Here is a 12,951-nt window from a genome sequence, read left to right on the forward strand (position 1 = left end):
CCTGCCACCCCAAAGAGGAGAACTTTGAGCTGCCCTCCGTGTCCTTCACTTCAGGTACAAGTTGGGACTTAGGTCACCTTCCTCCTAATCAGACGTTGGTCATGGGCCTTGGACATTCATGACACGTGGTCACTGATGGCTCATAGGAATGGGCTTTGTGTGACACGAACGAGATCTCACCAACTAGAAAGCTAATGAGGGCGGCATTTGATTATCACCGAATGCAATTTTGACTTTGAAAAAACCTAAAATATTCGTTTTTTTTTTCAATGTCCCCTTCAATTAAAAATGTTTTCCTCTGTAGTGGTGATGCTTACATAGCTTTGTGAATGGAGGACCTAATACCGCTAAATTGTACATTTTAGAAAATGTTAGAAGATAAACAGACAAGTAAATATTTTAATCATTAATACCATCAATAATGCCATTACAAAGGATTTTCATAATTATAATTTCATATTTCACAATTTCCATATTACATAAGCATTTTCTAATATAGAGGAGATTGTATAAAATAGATATTTTGATTAATTAATACTTGAATTAAATGATCAAGTCGCTAAAATAATACAATTAAAGTACTATTAATGGTCAAGAAAGTATTAAAATTAATTTCAGATGAAATGATTGATATCATTCAATAAGTAATAAATGGGGTGCCCGGGTGGCTCAGTCAGTTAAGCATCTGACTCGACCCCAGCTCAGCTCATAATCTCGTGGCTTCATGGGTCTGAGTCCCGCATCAGGCTCTGTGCAGACAGTACAAAGCCCACTTGGGATTCTCTCTCTCTCTCCTTCTGTCTCTGCCCCTCACCCACTCACACTGCTTCTGTCTCTCTCTCTCAAAAAAAAAAAAGAAAACTTAAATAAGTATAAATAAATGATATTACATAATTAAAATGAATTATACTGATTGAAATATTATTGAGTATTTAAATTAATTCAGACACGTATTCCTGCCTTTTCGGTCACTCGGTACAAAGAAAAACAGTGCAAAGAAAAGCAGTACAAAGAAAAGCAGTGAATGTAGTCGAGAGATCTCTAAATAACCAAATAGACATTTTCCCTACTGAGTGAAAAGCTCCCTCCAGTGACAGTTTTGTATGTTTTTTATGAAAAGTAAACAGGACGTCCCCGAGAGCCTCCGGACCTTGCTGCACTGGTGTAATTCTGTACCCCGTGTGTTCAGAGCACCCGACCTGTCTGGTGTCTCTTCGTAAGTGCCGGCTATGATCTGTCAGGAACAGATATTTGGGGGAGTTTCCTAATATGGGAGGAAACCACAAGGAGGCATCTAAGGGATATCCAATGTCTGTCCCGCAGACAGTGGCTTATGTTGTAGGAGGGACAGAAGAGAGATACAGAAATATATTCTATTTTTTCTTTTTTTATTCTTTTATTTTATTAAAAAAAAATTTTAATGTTTATTTATTTTTGAGAGACAGAGACACAGCATAAGCAGGGGAGGGGCAGAGAGAGAGAGAGACAGACACAGAATCCAAAGCAGGCTCCAGGCTCCGAGCTGTCAGCCCAGAGTCCGACACGGGGCTCGAACCCACAAGCTGTGACATCATGAGCTGAACTGAAGTCGGACGCTTAACCGACTGAGCCATCCAGGCCCCCCTTATTTTTTTCCTTTAAAAAAATTTTTTTAGTATCTATTCATTTTTTAATTTATATCCAAGATCGTTAGCACACAGTGGTACAATTTCAGGAGTAGATTCCAATGATTCATCCCCTACGTATAACACCCGGGGCTCATCCCAGCAAGTAGAAATGTATTTCAAACCACAGTAACCAGTGGTGTTTGTGGGCATGCCCATTAGCGTCCCATATTATCTCATTTAAATTCTCTGCAGGCTCCGAGGGGAGGGGGAATGTGATCCCAAAATGCTCAGCCATGAAGAGACAGAGCTGAGATGGGGAATCCCGCCCTCCCCTGTCCCTTCCGTAGACCTTATTGTGGAAGTCACATCCAAGGTGAGGGAGCTGTGGAGAGCTGGTACAATCTACACAGAAGGCATATGGAAAACACACATCTGAGGATCCCAGGTGAACTCACCTGTCCAGCGGACACACAAGGGGGACACCCGTAGGAGGCTCTGTTCCCCTTACAACACACATCCACTCTCTTTTTTATTTCTTTTTGTTTTAGTTTTTACTTAAATTCCAGTTAGTTAACACAACACATCAGTCGTTGTTCCAGGTTTTCAATGTACTGATTCCCTTTTTTGCTTTTAGTGTATTCAATAGGACTGAAATATTACTTTGAGTAAAATTTTCAATATTTTTAAAAAGATGGGTTGTCTACTCTAAACTCAAGAAAGCCTGCATACAACTGCTACTCCCTGAGATGTTTTCAAAGCTCCTGGTAATTTAAAGAACACAGTAATTCTGTAATTTGGGACCTGGTAGAAACACTGGACAGCTCACGGCAAGATTTCTAGTAATTGTGCACAGGTAATAAAACACTGTGTAAATTGCCCCCCGCCATGTCCCCAGTTCATCTTTACGGTGATAAAGAAAACATAGTTAAGAGCAGAGCCTTGAATTTTACCGTCCTGGCTCAAACTCTGCCCCTTCCCCTTACTAGCTGGGTTGGAGAATCCCAAGCAGGTTCCATGGTGTTAGAGCAGAGTCCGACGCAGGGCTCGAACTCACGAACCCTGAGACCATGACCTCAGCCAAAATCAAGAAGCAGATGCTTAATGGAGTGAGCCACCCAAGCACACCGTGTATCCATTTTTCATGATGTCCTCTCCTTTAGCTTAAAGTGACTCTCAGCTAACTGACGGACCTCAGGCTCTAGAGCCATGTCCGTATAACGTCATCTCCCACCGCCCAAATCAACACCTACAATGTTCCAAAGGGGTCACCACTCATCCTGTCTCCCAGGGTATCCTGGCCGGAACCTGTTCATCAACTGACCGATGGCACTTGCACGGTGATCCCCCACCCCGTCCCATCTCATGGACAACTGGTCGCATTTACCTCCTTTGCAGTGCCCCTTGCTGTTCATGCAAACCCTACATCCTTGAAGCTTCCCCATCATCATGGGCTTAAACCCCCTGTTCCCTCCCTGTGGGTCTCGGGGCGTTTCGATGTCGACACTGTACTTACACGTTCATTTTTACTCCTGACATATCAGTTATAGCAATTTCTTTCTCTGGCCCAGAACCAAAGTGTTGCTTGCCCTGAATAAAGATCTCATAACTCCGTTACCTATGAAAGCCAGCATCGTAGACACAGGACTCACTCTGCAGCCCATCGATTCATGCTATTATTTACTGACTTTTTCTAGAAAAGCTCAGATTCAATAGGCAGCTGGAAAAGGGCCGTGTTTACAGGAAGAGGCTGAGTGCTGTGATGCCAACCCCATTCTCTGCATCCCTGTGCACCAGGCAGGGTCTGCTTTCCAGGGACATGTTCCCTATGCTGAGCAAGATTAGGGAATCAGGGTATGCTGCAGACTGCAGGCGAGAAAATGTGCCCCAGATTCCAGGGCTCCACGCAGATCTGAAAGTGGGGGTCAGGTGTACCCATATAACACTGTGTGCTCCCCAAGATCCCTCTCGGGAAGGAAGCCGGGTGTCCCAAGGCTGCTGGAGATCCTGTCTGTGTCCTCCCCGCCTTGTCCCCAGCCCTGCCCATCAGTCTGCTTGAAAGACCATCTTTCCCAAAAGGTCCATTTAGTTTTCTTGCATTGGTTCCAAACTCATTGAATTTGGAATATATATTTTTTAATTTTTTAATGTTTATTTTTGAGAGAGAGACAGAGTATGAGTGGGGAGGGAGCAGAGAGAGAGAGGGAGACACAGAATCCCAAGCAGGTTCCAAGCTCTGAGCTGTCAGCACAGAGCCCGACGTGGGGCTTGAACTCATGAGCCGTGAGATCATGACCTGAGCCAAGGTTGGACAAACACTTAACTGACTGAGCCACCCAGGCACCCCTAGAATCTATTTTTTATTGCTTTTTTTCTACTTTTCCCAATTTCTTTATGAAGGGAAGGAAAAATAAGATAAAAACAGAGAGGGAGGCAAACCATAAGAGACTCTTAAATATGGGAAACGAACTGAGGGTTCCTGAAGGGGAGGGGGGATGGGCTAGATGGGTGATGGGCATTAAGGAGGACACTTCTTGGGGTCTTTCGAGGTGCCTGGGTCGGTCATTCGGTTAAGCGTCCGACTTCGGCTCAGGTCACGATCTCATGGTTCATGAGTTCAAACCCCATGTTGGACTCTGTGCTGACAGCTCAGAGCCTAGAGCCTGCTTCCGATTCTGTGCCTCTCTCTCTCTGCCCCTTCCCTGCTCTCTCTCTCTCTCTCTCTCTCTCTCTCACACACACACACACACACACACACACACCTCTTAGAAATGTAGTCTTTGCCCCATACACAGATCATGGTGTTAATACATAGCTCGGTTGTGTATGATGGAAAGTTAACCATATGTTTACGTTGATAAAGCTGGTCCCGTCTTCCAAGACTTCCGTATCGTGTAAAACCTACCCTAATTGTGGATTCTCGCCAGGGAATATGATTTTGATCCATAAAATGTTGACTTGGCTATCTTGTTTCTATGCCCGCTTCCCAATGAGCTTGCCTATGCAATTAGTTCATGAAGAAAGTGCCTACGAAAACATCGCCAAGCAGGGCAATAACCTGATCCAATTTGTAGTCATTAACTGTCCGGGAATACGGAATACTCCAACCTCCTGGGCTCTCTGAGGCTCTTGCGAAGCCATTTCCAGATAGAATCCATCAATCGTAGCAATTCGATGATATCTAAAACCTCATTTTAAATGACAACCACGTAATAAGAAAGATGATGGTCACAGGAAACAATAATGGATGCAACATACTGACAAAGTATGAAATCCGTGTGGATTCCCGGAATTTGATACAGATAGTTGTGCCTGATAGAGTGGAGGCCGGAAGAATTATTTTGTAACAATCTGACTGTGAATTTTACTTAAAATTTTTTCTTAATGTTTATTTACTTTTGAGATAGAGGCATGAGGTGGAGAGGGGCAGAGAGAGAGAGGGAGACACAGAATCCGAAGCAGGCTCCGGGCTCTTAACTGTCAGCACAGATCCCGACATGGGGCTCGACCTCATGAACCTGAGATCATGACCCAAGCCGAAGTCGGATGCTCAACCGACTGAGCCACCCAGGTGGCCCTGAGTTCTTGTTTTAATGGCAAGAATCTTTATTACAGAGTGAGTACATTGATTACATTTACCAGAAATTCTCTGCAAAACCTTCGGGATAGTCGTGTGGGACCAAAGTCTGGGATCTGGTTGTCCGTTCCACGATTTTTTGCAAACGTCTAACCTTATCATTTCTATTTATGCCCTTTTGTCTTCACCCGCTGACCTGGGCCTCTGGGAGGTTAATTGCAGATTCTGAAGTCTCTCCCTGGAGAGGATCAGGACGCAGAGCGAAACTGAACAGGCAACTTTCCATATATGTTGCAATTCCGAAAATAGGATGACGCAAAGGTCAAATTGTTCCCATTCCCAGGTGAAAAAATATGTTAGTGTAACACCTTTGGAAGAGCGAACTAGATATCTTATGTTTCAACATAAAAGCACCTTGAACCCCAAGTGGTAGCTTTAATGGACACATATCGAGCTAATGTTGCACTATATTTCACCCGTGGTAGATGGAATCAACACTTTCACCCCCCACCATTCAGCCCCTGGCCACCATGAATCTGATATCTGTGTCCGTGGGTTTGCCTGTTGGGGACACGATCACACATGAGACGTCCTCTGGGTACACAGCTCACACGAGCAGGGGAGGGGCAGAGAAACAAGGAGAGAATTCCAAGGAGGCTCTGAGCTGTCAGCACAGAACTGAGTCCGGGCTCGAACTCACGAACCGTGAGATCACGACCTGAGCCGAAATCAATAGCTAGGTGCTTACCCCCACCCACGTGCCGTGAATTTTATTTTTTTTTAATGGCCAGAAACAAATAAGACACATCCATTTCTCAAAAAAAAAAAAAAAAAAAAAAAAAAAAAATCCATTCTTTTCCAGAAGAGAAAAACTGGAATCAGACACCCAGTTGCTGGGCACCTGGCTGGCTCCGTCCCTGGAGTGTGAGACTGTTGATCTTGGGGTTCTGAGTTCGAGTTCGACATTGAGGACTTAAAAAAAAAACCAAGCAACCCAGGGACTTGCATCACCTCAGGGGCCATGATAAAAAGCCATAAGCAGATGATTGCCATGTATCTGTCTCTTCTGGAAAAGAACGGCTTTTTTTTTTTTTGAGAAATGGATGTGTCTTATTTGTTTCTGGCCATTAAAAAAAATGAAATTCAGGGCACCTGGGTGGGGGAGACAGAATGAGTGGCGGGGAGGGGGCACGGAGAGAGGGAGAGAGAGAGAATCCCAAGGAGGCTCCACACTGTCAGCCCAAAGCCCAATGTGGGGCTTGAACTCCCAAACCTCGAGATCGTGACCTGAGCTGAAGTCAGACACTCAACCGACTGAGCCCCCCCAGGCGCCCCCCAGCCCATTCCTAATTTTCAACTCCGGTTGACTGACTTTGCATCCCTCCTGGCCACAGGGACAAACTGTTAAAAAGATCGACGATGGACTTTTGCCCACGTAGGAAACCCTGTGTTTCTCTTATGTTGAGAACATGTAATTTTCTTGCCTCATAATTGGTGGCACTTACTGATACATATTTTCTGAGATTGGTTAGGAATACGCTGAGATCCCGTTGCTTTAACAAGTATTTAACGAGTATTTCCCCTTTTCTGTCTTCATGGCTGCAACGGCAAGCTGATCACCCTTTATCTTTTTTGCTCTCTCTCTCTCTCTCTTTGTTTTTTTTTTTTTTAGCCGTGTTCATATCAATTTACGCCGGAAGTCTGCCTTTGCGTCCCCCTTTCCAATTAAGAAATGTTTATCACAGGTTAAAGTTGAGGAGGATTTTCCATAGAGACACCCAGGTACTTTGACATCTCAATTCAGAAATTTGAAACTTAGCAGGGCGTCTGGGTGGCTCCCTTGGTTAAGCATCCGACTGTTGATTTCCGCTCGGCTGATGATCTCACGGTCTGTGAGTTCGAGCCCCGCGTCGGGCTCTGGGCTGACAGCTCGGAGCCCGGAGCCTGCTTCGGATTCTGGGTCTCCCTCTCTCTCTGCCCCTCCCCTGCTCTCTCTCTCTCTCAAATAATAAAAAATGTAAAAAATAATAAATATTTTAAATAAATAAATAAACAAAACAAAACAAGTTATAATATGTGACCTTGGAGCCTGCGTGGGATTCTGTGTCTCCCTCTCTCTCTGCTCCTCCCCTGCTCTATTTCTCTCTCTCCCTCTTTCTAAAAAATAAACATGCTTTAAAAAAATTAAAATGCCTCCTGAGGGATACCAGGCTTGCCCAGTGGGTAGAGCATGTGACTCTTGATTTCAGGGTCATGAGTTTGAGCCCCACTTTGGGTATAGGGATTACTTAAAAACAAAATCTCAAGGAAAAAAATGAAATAAAAATAAAATGCAAAAGAAAGAGAGAAAGAAGGAAAGAAAGAAGAAAAGAGAGAGTGTGAGACAGAGAGAGAAGGAATAGGAAAGAAATGCCTCTGGCTGCAAAAGTCTTTAGTTACTATAGAGGAACAATGAAAATAGCATGGTAATTATCAATATTTTACTTAATTATTCCTTCCAAAATGTGTTCTACCCTCTCAGGTATTGGACAGGATGGGAAATATAAATATTTTCCAAGTAAAGTACATTTCTTATCAATATTCAACTGAAAGAGTAAATCCTACACCATCATGTATAATGCACAAGCAGCTTTGTTAAATATTTAATAGGCTTGGAGCGCCTGGGTGGCTCAGTCGGTTGAGCATCTGCCTCTTGGTTTCGGCTCAGGCCATGATCTCATGGTTCATGGGGTCGAGCCCCGCGTCAGGCTCTGTGCTGACTGTGCGAAGCCTGCTTGGGATTCTCTCTCTTCTTCTCTCTGCCCCTCCCTGCCCCTCTCCGTGTCAAAATAAATAAATAAACATTGAAAAAAATATTTAATAGACTATCCAAGCAGGAATAATGACTACACTATATATACATATATATATTACATAGGTATTAAACATATACTCTGTATGTATATTATACAAATTATTCTGTACATACTACACATATTATATATAGTAGTGTATTCATATATAATAGTATAATATAAAATAATTACATAATATATGATATATACTATAACATAATTATTATCTATCACACTATTATACATGTGTGTATATTATATATACATATATATGATATATACATATCAGATACATATACTAAGAATTCTTTAAGCACTTGCTAAATGTCAAAATAGTAAAGTACTTTACTTTATATATACTGTATATATATATGTATATATATATATATACTGTATATACACTACATGTATATCACATATATATAGTAACAATTGTTTAAGCACTTGCTAAATGCCAAAATAGTACATAAAGTACTTTACTGTATATATACTGTATATATATATATATATATATACTGTATATACACTACATGTATATCACATATATATAGTAACAATTCTTTAAGCACTTGCTAAATGTCAAAATAGTACATAAAGTACTTTATATATACTGTATATATATATATATATATACTGTATATACACTACATGTATATCACATATATATAGTAACAATTCTTTAAGTACTTGCTAAATGTAAAGTACTGTACTTTATATACATTGTATATACACTCTATGTATCAGATACACATACTAACAATTGTTTATGCACTTGCTAAGTGTAAAAATAGCACATAAAGTATTGTAACATATAACACTGTATATACTGTATGTATGCTCTGTATATTCACTATACATATATATATATATATCTCAGATGTATACATAAACTAACAATTCTTTCAATCATTTGCTACATCAATGTCAGCCAGCCTCATTCTCCCAGTCTTCCTGTGGCAGTGATGTTTCTACGTCTGGTTTATAGAAAATATGCCATCTTTTAAAATATTCTTGACAGCTATCAGAGCTTTTTAGGAGAACACTTAAAAATCACAGAAATATTTCAGTGGTGTTCCGTCTTCTCTGTTCTCGTTAGTAACTGTGTAGAGAGAGGATCCATATATCCCATGGCAGACTTTAACCCCAAGGTCAGCCCAAGACCTCTGCAGATCTATGGAAAATGTCACGCTTTCAGGAGACCAACTGGGTTCAGAAAAGTTCAGCCATAGCTAAATAGAAACTATATGGCTCACTACAGTTTAAATTAGACACAGAAATGGGGCTGAAGTGTTTTCTGCACATCAGAGCTGTTTAAACCTCGCAAAGTATTTGCAGATCATGGATCTGATGAGGGATTTATGTCCAGAACATATAAAGAACTCTCACATCTCAGTAATAAAAACACATATAACCCCATTAAAAATGGGGGGGGGGGGAGGAAAGCCACACAAAAGCCCTAGTATATGCAGAGTACAATCTATGCAAAACCTCTTTTATGTTTCTCTTTGCATCCCTTTTTAAATTTAATGCACAAACATGCAAGACCCTTTATTAGAGAAATTTTGCATACCGGTGAATATGGTCAAGGTTTGCCTCTCTAGGTGAAATATCAGGGGTTCAAGAATTGTACTGAGAAATAGAATAGTGTCTATTAGTTTCCTGGGGTGCCATGACTCAATACGATGGAGTACAAGCTTAAACAACCGACATTGGTTTCCCACGGTTTGGGAGCCTGGGAGTGTGAGACCCAGGAGGGGCGGAGGCTGGCTCTTCGTGAGGCCTCTCTCATTGGCGTGTAGAGGTCGTCTTGTCCCTGTGTCCTCACGTGGTCATCCCTGTGTGCGTGTCTGTGTCCTGATCTCCTCTTCTTGTAAGGACCCCAGTCTTACGGGATCAGGGGCCATCCTGATGACCTCATTTTACCTTAATCCCCTTTTAAAATGACCCCACCTCCAAATATAGACACATCCTGAGGTCTCAGAGGTTAGGACTGCCACACATGAATTTGGGGCAAGACTTGCCTCCATCCGCAATGTTCGAGTAGTCATATTCTGTCACTGGAGCTCCCGTCGGCACAAATTTTTAGAAATAAGAGATTGAGAGGCAGACGTGAACACATACACTATATATAACAAGTCTCCCGTTCAAGAAAACTACTCCATGTTTCTAAGAAAGGCTTCCTTGTAACTACAAACATCAGGCGTTTGTAATGTATCTCCATAAATCCTTCTTTCCCATCCTTCCGTGCCAACTCCTAGACTCTGGTTACATTCCCAACGACGTGGCGAATCAGGGTGTCTGAGACTTAGGTCAGAGAACGCACAATCGACATCATGTCAGTGCTCCCCATCCGTGCCGTGTAAATGCCCTCCTTGCACCGGCTCCGTAGGAAGAGGACCCTACAGGCATCCACACGCGCCCGTTCTCTACGGGGACGGTGTCCGGCTGGTGGTATTTGCTCCTGAGGCTCTGCAGGGAAACCCACCAGCATGTCTCCTCTGTGCCCAGACCAACAATCCCGTCCTTGAGTGGCATCCCCGGGAAAGCTGGTCTGTCCCCTAAGGGCCCGCTGCTTGTCACGACAGGTGTGATGCTGCAATTTCACGTTTCGTTACAGGCTTTTCTGCTGCAGATCTGAGCTCATCACCCACAGCCCCTACCTGTGGCTCACCCTGTGGACCCGCCTTCCCCTGTGTGCCATGTGGCTGCGATTTCAACTCTGACGGTCGGGGAATCCGGGCCTTGCACGTGCCTCCACTTAGAGCCACCTGACAGACATTTAAGTGGCTCAGACGAAGGACACTGAAAAAACATAGCGAGACGATGCTGTCTCGGGCTTTCAAAGGCGTTCGTTCGGGATGTGTGTTTTCCAAAAAAGGTCACTGGACAGATTAGGGGGAAAATGCAGTATTTAAGACAGAAAACTTGCCATTTCAGTGACTGCTGCACCTTGAAAAACAAACAGACCGACAAAGCTGGCCTCAAGTTTCCAACTTGTTACAGAAGAATGATAATAATAGCATAAAATGGAGAACTGAGGTATTTCAAATTAATTTAGATATTATTTAAGAATATATATATAAGAATATATATATATGTACATTTAGGAATGTAGATTTATATATGTATGTTATATATTCTATTATATAAATATTTATATAACCTATTATATACAGTTATATAGATTTATAGATTATATAAGTTATAAATTATATATAAAAAGATTTATAGATTATATAAATATATTTTTATATCTGTATTTACATAAATATGTACTTATATGAGATATATTGTACTACATGCTTATACATAATATATTATTATACTATATAGCTATACATAGCACATATTTATATATATATATATAGTTCTCATGGCTTCTGAAATATATATGTATGTTTGAATAAAATGAGAACTTAACTCTTTAAGGAAAAACAATGCAAAATATAGCGCATTAAACTAAACATCTGAGGTCGAAATTCCCCTTTTATGAAATCATGCACTTAATATAAAGAGTACTTTTTTAAAAATGCTTATTTATTTTTGATCAGCACACAGCCCTCTTCGGATCCTGCGTTCGCCTCTCTCTCTGCGGCCGCGGGGCTCGAACTCAAGAACCGCGAGATCATGACCTGACTCACAGTCAGATGCTTAACGGAGCGAGCCACCCAGGCACCCCAAGGAGGGCTTTCAACTACACCATAGTAATAAGGTCAATATTGGGGAAAACAAAGAAAACCAGAGTGTATTCCCTATATTTTAGTTTGCTTTCACAAACCTTATTCTGGGGCCAAAAGGCCAAAGAACCTGACACTCATGATTGCATCTGGCACAATTTTCTGTAAAGTTCTGGAATGTTCCTCCTCTGCTCTCTCAAGGGCGAAAACACAGATTTTACAACGCTGCTGACTTTCGAAGGAACACGAAAGCCAAGACTCGGCTTCTCCTGCCGTTCCGTGGAGGTGACGATAGGGAAGAATCCATAAACTTCTCCAACAGTAACATAAACGAGCGAGGCCAAGTAAATGAACCCATCAGAAGGATGCTCAGTGTTACACACTGCAGATTCTGGAAAACTCTGGGCCAGGAAAGTTACCATCATCCTCAGACACAGGTCTGAAAGATGCCAGGTCTATGCTATAGCCGTGTGGCTCGGAAATCAGTGCAGGTACCTTCCCAAAGCAATGTACTTACCTTCTAACTCTCCCTCTCTGGCCCATGGCATCACTTTCAACCAGGAAACAGGACAGCCCGTTCCCACATCCCTTTACAACAGTGTTATGGACTAAATTATGGTCTCCTGGTGGGGGAGAGAAGATACTTTAAAGACCTATTTTTAGGGGCGCCTGGGGGGATCAGTCGGTTAAGCGTCCAACTTCAGCTCAAGTCATGATATCGGGGTTCGTGGGTTCGGGGCCTGTGTCGGGCTCTGTGCTGATGGCTCAGAGCCCGGAGCCTGCTCTGGATTCTGTGTCTCCCCCTCTCTCTGCTCCTCCCTTGGTCGTATTCTGCCTCCCTCTGTCTCATAAATAAATAAACAAATAAATAAACGACCTATTTTTAAAGATGTATTTTTTGCCCTTTATTCTGTAAATGGATTGAGTCATATTCATATATTTTCTGATGATCAACCATTCTTGAATTCCTAGGAGAGCCACAATTTGGTTATGATGGACAATTAAGAAAATAGCTACACCTCCAAAATGAACACCATGATTTTATCCAGCAACAGCACTCCTGCGAATGGACTCTGAGAAAACCAGTGGACCAGATTTAGAGTCCCCACGTACACATGCACTTGTTTTCGCCTTATTTTTAGCAAGATTTAAATAAAAGCAAAGAAGGGAAAGAAAGCCAGTTAAATGTGCCACAACAGGGAATAATTAACCAAATCATAGTGCAATCATCCAAGGAAATAAATAACATGAATTTAAAT

General features: G+C 42.1%; 1 long non-coding RNA gene across 1 annotated transcript in view; it reads left to right on the plus strand.

Moving 5' to 3' along the window:
- LOC145713569 (uncharacterized) overlaps nt 1–12,586 on the plus strand; it is a 45,965-nt gene extending 33,379 nt beyond the window's left edge. The window contains exon 5 of the long non-coding RNA XR_014136635.1: nt 11,567–12,586. This is a non-coding gene — a long non-coding RNA (uncharacterized LOC145713569). The remainder of the gene's footprint in view (nt 1–11,566) is intronic.
- Nucleotides 12,587–12,951: the final 365 nt, after the last annotated feature.

The sequence above is a fragment of the Panthera onca genome, chromosome X (assembly GCF_046562875.1).
Source record: "Panthera onca isolate mPanOnc1 chromosome X, mPanOnc1 haplotype 2, whole genome shotgun sequence".
NCBI lineage: Eukaryota > Metazoa > Chordata > Mammalia > Carnivora > Felidae > Panthera > Panthera onca.